The 8,100-nt window shown below is 42.4% G+C and overlaps 1 non-coding gene across 1 annotated transcript; it reads right to left on the reverse strand.

The window, feature by feature from the left end:
• Nucleotides 1–4,532: 4,532 nt before the first annotated feature.
• trnal-uag (transfer RNA leucine (anticodon UAG)) lies at nucleotides 4,533–4,615 on the reverse strand. The gene has a single exon. It is a non-coding gene; the product is annotated as a tRNA-Leu (tRNA).
• Nucleotides 4,616–8,100: the final 3,485 nt, after the last annotated feature.

Genomic DNA, 8,100 nt, shown 5'->3' on the forward strand with positions numbered 1-8,100 from the left:
TGTCGGTCAACCAATCACGTACCACGGTATTTTGCGTCACAATGCGCGAGGCCGTAGCCAATTACCCGCGGTACGTGTCTGTGCCGCGTACTTTGAATGGCTACATCTGTGCATTCAATTATAAGTATTTCTTCGCAGCCTGTTCTTCAGGAAAACACAGCACGGGCGAAACGATCTTCAAAATCTACCACCAGGACGGTAAAAAAGAAAGCGGTAAGACGGATGAAAAGAAAAGTTTATTTAAAGTCTGTTCCTCAACTGATGAATACTACTGTGTGACTTTATTTCTTACATGAATTATGTTATTTTGCCACAGGCTGTGGGTCTTTGCTCTCGGCCACTGGCCAGGGTGCCAACCTGTAGAAGCAGCACCTGTATGGAGACTTTTCGGCAGCAGCGGGAGCAGTACAACGCATTACTGGGGAGGATTGGGAGGTTAGAGACACTCCTGAAGATGCAGAAGAAGGAGACAGTATGTTCCGGCAGTCAAACGGTAGAGCAGCTGTCTCCCGATAAGTGCCTCTCCCCGCCGCTCAGGTTGCAATGCCTGGCGGAAGCTCTGGCCCCCACAGAGCACACACCGCCTCAGGACACTCAATCCTAGCCTCTCTGCTCACCATCGCGCAGGAATTGGCTGATGCTGTCCCTGCCGTATATCTCCCCTCAGGAAGCATCGTTTACAGAGTGGAATTCACAGACGCCACTGGGACGAACAATTCTCCCAGATATCCAACTGTTGCCCATCACTCAAGAGAAAGAGGGGGGGTTGTACTTGCAGTGCATCGGTATAGATGGGAAAGCGAGAGCCGACCGCTACGTCGCCCTCATGTTTCGAAATCTTGTGACTTTTGAAATTTACTGGGGGTGGACCACATCTGTAAATTTCGATGGGTCCAGAGGCAAAAGTGCCTTGTCTTGCAATCTCCGAGAAACTATTAGTAGCATGGTGAATCAGAGATTCTCAACACTTACTTTGTGCGACTGGAAAAGAATTAGTGATCGGATCAACAAAATGCTTCGAAGAAGGAGGCGCTCTTTTCCTCTAGACTAACAGTCTGTCCAGAACCAAAACATTCCTGTTAATAAAGAGGAATATAAAAAAAATTGGTATATGTGACAGAGTGCTTGTTATTTTTTCTTTCTTTCTGAATGTGAAATACTCCAATACTTCCCCCTACCCTTCTGGTATGTTTGAGAGAGTGTATGTGATACGAATGAAGTGTGAATGATACTTACCCTTTTGTTGTTTCCCAAAAATCACTGCAGTGTTTTCCTCATTTGGAGTATTGTATTGTATTGTATTGTTTTGTGTTGATCAAGATGGCCACCAGTCACCTTTCCTGTTTGTAGTATCACACAAATGATCTTAAAGGGAAAGGTTACTGGTGAGCCATCCATAAATAACTGATGTAAGGTTAGTTGTTTTGTTTAAGTGAATATATATCAGTTGCATGACTCTGTTAAAATTTATAAGTAATTTTGGGATGGTTAAATACTTTATTTTGATCAATCTGCCCATCTCTGTTAACAAAAATGTGAGCGAGTCCCTTTAAGAGGATGGTCCTTAGAAGAGGAGGGGCTATAAAAGGGACTGGGAGAGCTCAGTATGGGGGAGGGTGCCTTGGAGGAAAGGTGTGGAGAGTATTCCTGTGAGGTTTTTTTTTGTTATCCTTATTTTTTGGCAATAAATCCAGTTTTGTTTGCATTTGAAGGCTGCTGTGTGGAAGTTTCTTTTCTTTTGAGCCAAACCTGGTCACTTGGCTGGTGACAGTACAAAAGTAAAAAAACAATTACTTTTTGACAATGAAAACCGGTGTGTGTGTGTCTCTCTCTCTCTGTTGGCGCACGGGCGTGGTTGAGTGCTGTGCCAGCCATACAGACCATTAAAGTGTCCCTTTTCATTCAACGGGTGTCTGAGTTGCTGTGTTCCAATGTCACTGAGTTAAACCCAACGTAAAACAAGAACTGATCAATGCGATCTACAAATTCTGGGAGGAAGAACTGACCAAACAAAATTGCAACAATTTTATTAACAGGCTGTTTCGTGTTCTTCCTAGGATTGTTGAGAGGGGCGGGGAGGGGGGGGGGACATTCGGGAATATGAGTCTGATTAAGAATGAATAAAAGCATTTTATTAAAAACACGTTTGCATTTGTCTGGGTGCTGACAAAGTAAAAAACAATTACTTTTTGACAATGAAAAACTGTGTGTGTGTCTCTCTCTCTCCACTGACGTTTGTAATCGTTTTTATTTTTAAATACATTTTAACAAAGTCATGTACCATAAAAGTATGATAAACCATTAATACTTTAGCTGGAGTTTAAATAAAGTCGATGTTTTCTCTTTTTGGCTAGACTTGACTATTAAGCCATGAGATAAACAATAGTTTGTCATTAAACAACGTTATGTTTATTAATCTTCCTTGTTATGCACAGTGAGAATGATAATGTAATGAGAATTAATTTAATCACAGAGTGCTCATCATTTGTGCTAGGAAGAAAACAGATAGGTGTTCTGAAAGGTCACATATAAAGAAGACCCAAAAACTCAGATTTCCGGAGTTAAAAGCTGCCTTTATTTTCTTCTCCGTCACCACCTGCCAGCGAGCTCTCCCGCGACCCGACCAGAGAGAGACACACGACGAGCCCTGCAAATAAAGCACCTTGAATTTAATTGAATTGAGAGAGAGAGGGGGGGGAGGGCAAGCGAGGGAGAGAGAGGGCGAGCGAGCAAACAAGCGAGAGAGAGAGAAACACCCAGGGGTGCAGAACCAGGGAACTATTTACATATTAAAACTATTTCCCAAATTGAATATGTGCTTTTCTATATTTATTGTCAATTAATTGTCCATAACATTGCTATTCTATTTTTTCAAAGAAATGTTTGTTAAAAGAGAAGTCACAGCACCACTGGATTTGAACACACAACTGCGGGTTTAGTAGGGGGGCACCTAGAACACAGGACCACCCCCAAGGTCACATGAGGAGAGGTGAAACAGCCTTACACAAATAGTATCAACAGACATTGTACAGCGTGTACTATTCTTGTGTTGCGGTACATGAATATAATTATATCGTTATTAATTTCTTTAGATACGCGATTCCATATTATATTCCCTATTAATCAAATTCTAAAAATATGCTTGTTGTCTCCGGTATCGAGCGTATTCGCAGAAAAGGTTAAAACTACCACTTTTTATACACGTTATTCCACATGTTAGTTAAAGACTTCGATGCTTAAAATGTTTAGGGAGAAATGGAATACTGGTGTGTATTTTTTCTTTAAAGTACCGAGACCAGCCATATACTGTATGTTTATGTTCCAAAATTAATATCGTTTATGGCCTTCACACGCTTTACAGTATGCTCCTATTCTTTTTATGCTCAGCTACTAAGATTTCCCTTCAGTGGTAAAATTTCATATAAATATTCAATACTTAAACAGGCACAGTGAAGACATTAAATATACATATACATACTGTATACAGTACAGTTTGCATACAGTAATATGTTTATGTTCCTAAATCAATATCTTTTATGAGCATGTGAAAGGCATGGTGAATCGGAGATTCTCAAAAATTACTGTACTTTGCATGATTGGAAACAAATGCGTGATTGTGAAATGCTGTGGTGTTACTTTTACAAAGACGGTCAACAAAAAAAAGAATGTGGACCAGGGCAATACTTTGAGTTTACAGTTTGTCCAAGGTCATTCATTATTAATACTATTAGTAATATCTTCAGTTAAGACTTTGATGGAGACAGCTCAAACATGAGAGGTTGTACTTTATTAGCTCCACCTTGCGGAAATTCTGGATACTATTATTTAACTTGCGGTACCACGTGGTATCATGCGGCACTATGCGAGAATTTACAGTATTAATACAGTAACTTGCGGTACACTGCGTCAAGCGCACCACAAAATAATGCGGTATCGCCCGCTTGTTTTGAATGGCTGCATCTGTATTATTCTGCATCCACGAACGACATTTCGCACCTGGAAGCAGATAATGACTCTCTATGTGTTCGCATGTCTTGTGGCCTACTCTTAGCCTTTGAAAACTCAATTAATAAAGCTGAAAGAACCGACTCCATAGGTCTACCTAGTGGACGAGGACGAGCAGCGGCGATAGCAGAGAAGGAGTGAGGATGGTGCAGATGGAAACTCATTTTTACGCGCTCCTCTGGAAGGAATGCAAATAAAAGCCTAAACCCGAAAACAGTAGTGGCCGTAAGAGGAAATACCTCCTAGTGGCACACTAGTGCTCCTCGTTAGTATAGTGGTGATTATCCCTGCCTGTCTTGTGAGAAACCAGGGTTTGATTCCCCGACGTGGAAACAATGTAGCTTTTGTCCAATCAGATTCCAATGTGTGGGATCTTACGTAATTTCCCTTCTCCGTCATTTTCTGAGCCCTATTCCAAAGGGGCATCCTGTCCACTCCACAATGCTTTTCGAAAACCTTCCTGTGTGTTTGATTAGTGTTGATTTGTTTTGAAAAAGCTCGAAGAAAGGAAGACTGATCTAGCTCTATATCAGGAGTGGGATTTCAACCCACACCTCCAGGGAAGACTGCAACCTAAAAGCAGCGCCTTACACCACTCGGCCATCCTGACATGTGCCGCCGGCCCCAACCGGTCCGATGAGCCACCGCGATCCTACTGCGTTCCTCGATCATTGCACTGTTATTAAATTTACATGGAGTGACAGTAGTACTGAAATCTTTTTGAAGATGTGAAGTTTTCACACATCCAAGTCTTTCCTTCATTAATGCATTTAACTAAAGTGATAATAGAAGAGTTGTTGTTTGGTGTAAACGAAATGTATATTTGAGTGTCATCGGCATATGAATGAAAGTTCATATTATGTTTTCGTATTATCCTACCTAGCAGCAGCATGTAGAGAGAGAGCAATATTGGTCCCGGCACTGATCCCTCTGGTACCCCAAACTGAACTGGTGACGTTGATGAAGCAGTATAATTATTAGATATTTGAACATAATGAAAACGATTAGTTAAATATGAAGTAAACCACTTAAGGACGGTTCCAGATAAGCCAACCTCAAACTCAAGCCTGTGTAACAAAACAGAGTGGTCAACCGTGTCAAAGGCAGCACTAAGATCTAGAAGCACAAGCACTGTTGCATTCCCCGCATCAGTAGCTAACAGAATATCATTTACGACTCTTGTTAATACAGTTTCAGTGCTGTGGCCTGGGCAGAAACCAGACTGAAATTTCTCAAGTATATTATTTGAATCCAGATACGATTGAAGTTGGGTCACAACTATTCTCTCAAGACTTTTAGATTGAAATGGGACGTTTGAGACAGGCCTGTAGTTGTTAAGAACTTGTGGATCCAAATTTGACTTCTTAAGGAGCGGTCTAACAACCGCTACCTTAAATCGATCAGGTACAATGCCTGACACAAGGGATGCGTTCATCATACTAATTATAGGTCCTGCCAGTCCTTCGAGGGAATCGTTGACTAGCTGAGTGGGGATGGGATCTAGCAAAAAGGTGGTTGACTTTGTCTTAATAATTAATTTCTGGAGTTCTTGTTCATCGTCTTTATCTTTATTGAACAAGTACAGTATCTTTATTGAACAGATGGTTTAAACAATCAAGGTCATTGATGGAAAAATATGTGAACCCCTCGGATAATGACATCTTGAAAGGAGGGTAATTGGAGTCGGTTATTCCAATCGATGAGTCAGCTGATGAGTCAATTCAGGTGTGGGTTTGACCTGCCCTGCCGCAATAAAAATCACACAATCCTGGATAGCTGCTCTTCACATCAGAATTCTGTTGACGTACAATATGGCCCGATCAAAAGAGATTTCAGAGGACCCCGGAAGAAGAGTTGTTGAAGGTCATAAGACTGGAAAGGGTTACGAAAGGTTTTCTAAAGACTTGGGCCTCCATCAGTCCACAGTCAGGTAGATGTCAGCACCGTTGCTACTCTCCCTAGGGGTGGGTGTCCTACAAAGATCAGTGCAAGGACACGCTGTACAGTCCTCAAACAGATGACAGAGAACCCCATGACAGCTAAGGATCTGCAGGCATCTCTTGCACGTGGTAACGTCTGTGTTCATGAGTCCACCATAAGAAAAAATCTGAACAGGAGTGGTGATCATGGGAGGTCACCACGGAGGAAACCACTGCTCCCTTCAAAAAATAAAACACCACTGCCCCTCTCAAGTTTGCTAAAGACCACATGGATGTTCCACAGCAACTCCTGGAACAATGTTCTGTGGACAGATGTGACAAAAGTTGAACTTGTTGGTAAATGTGCACAGCGTTATGTTTGGAGATAACAAAACACTGCATACCAACTCCAAAACCTCATCCCAACTGTGAAGCATGACGGAGGCTGTATGGCTTGCAATCATCAAGGGACCGATGAATTCCAAGTTGTATCAGGAAATTCTACAGCAGAATGTCAGGGTGTCTGTCTGTGATCTAAAACTCGAAAGACGCTGGGTCATGCAACATGACAAAAACAAAGGAGTACATCAAAAACAGATTGACTGAAACAGAAGAAATTCTGTATTTTGGGATGGCCAAGTAAGAGTCCTGACCCCAATCCCATTGAAGTGCTGTGGTGTGATCTGAAGCAGGCCATTCAGCGCAAGACATCCCAAAAAGATACATGAACTGAAACAGTTTTGCATAGAGGAATAGGCCAAAATACCTCCTAACCGCTGCTCAGGTCTGATCAGCCGCTACAGAAAGTGTGTATTGAGGTTTTTGTCAATAAAGGAGGTTCCACTAGCTCCTTATTATAAGGGTTCACATACTTTTTCCATCAATGACCTTGATTGTTGAAACCATTTGTTCAGTAAAGAAACAGCAATGTAAAATGTTGGGCATGTATTGTTTGTTAAATCAGACTATCTTTCTTAATTATTATGACTTACATGTAGATAAAGATTAGATCACGTTAGGAGCCATTCATGCAGAAACCCACATCATTCCCGAGGGTTGTTTACAAAGGTTTTTCTCACAACTGTATGTGAGAAAAAAGTTGAGATACTCACTGAGGAAGGTGGGGTTGTAGCTTTGCAAATGGCAAGGACATTTGTACACTCATAATGGGACAGGAGCACTCTAGAAAGAACTCAAACCCACAATCCCTGGCTTAGAAGGCCAGTGCCTTATCCATTAGGCCACTGAAGCATGCTGGCTAAGGTCGATCACGCTGATGAAAAGACAGTTTATTTTTTTTCTTTGCTATTTTACAGCGATCCGCGAAATTAGGGAAGCTAGGCAGCAGAAGGACCGGCATCCAATCACGGTGGTACACACACACACGCTCTCACTCATCTGAGCTACAGGGTAACCAAGATGATCTCAGATGCGCCGAGCTGCTACGGAGCATATTGAATTGATCGACGGTGAATTGTCTCTCAGACAGGCTTTTCACCTCTGAGCTCCCTGACTGACAGTGATCAGCTAGGTAGTGAAACAGTCAGCTGCTTCTAAGCCTTAAACAGCTGCATCTGAGCGCTTCCACAGAGAGATGATTTGAAAGCCGAACATCGCCCATTTGGGACACCTTACCATCACTAGTTTAAGAGACTCTTAAGGTCTTGCAGAGGTGCCTGTCTAATAGCATGCGCTTTGCAAGGTATAGGTGTTTAGGCTGAGGTGGAATGCCTGTTAATAAAGTCTTTTTCTAAAGGGGCCTCGCACTCTTTTCCAAGCGGAGGACCCCATCCCCACTGAGCGTCACGATGTAGTCATGTCCTAGGACATCACCTGTTAGTCTCCATTTGTCTGCCACCAACACTTCAGGTTATGGGGTCACAACCGCAACCCAGAACAGAGGAGCCATTGGCGTTCTCGCTGTATAGACTGCTCTGAAGGTGGGGCGCTTGAATCTCGCTGTTGGAGGCCGTCTGAAACTGACCCAAGCCTTTCCCTTGAATTAAATGTAAATAAGAAATTAACCCCAGATGCACATGGAATCAATCACGTGTTTCCTTTGAGCCATTTCAAAGACTGCTCAAGAGTTTACCTTGCACAGATGCGCAAAGATTAATGATGGGGGTGCACGCTTCAAGGCGCCTTACAACTGTAGGGACTGATTAGAGACAATTCG

The sequence above is a fragment of the Atractosteus spatula genome, unplaced genomic scaffold (assembly GCF_055471065.1).
Source record: "Atractosteus spatula isolate fAtrSpa1 unplaced genomic scaffold, fAtrSpa1.hap1 Scaffold_125, whole genome shotgun sequence".
NCBI lineage: Eukaryota > Metazoa > Chordata > Actinopteri > Semionotiformes > Lepisosteidae > Atractosteus > Atractosteus spatula.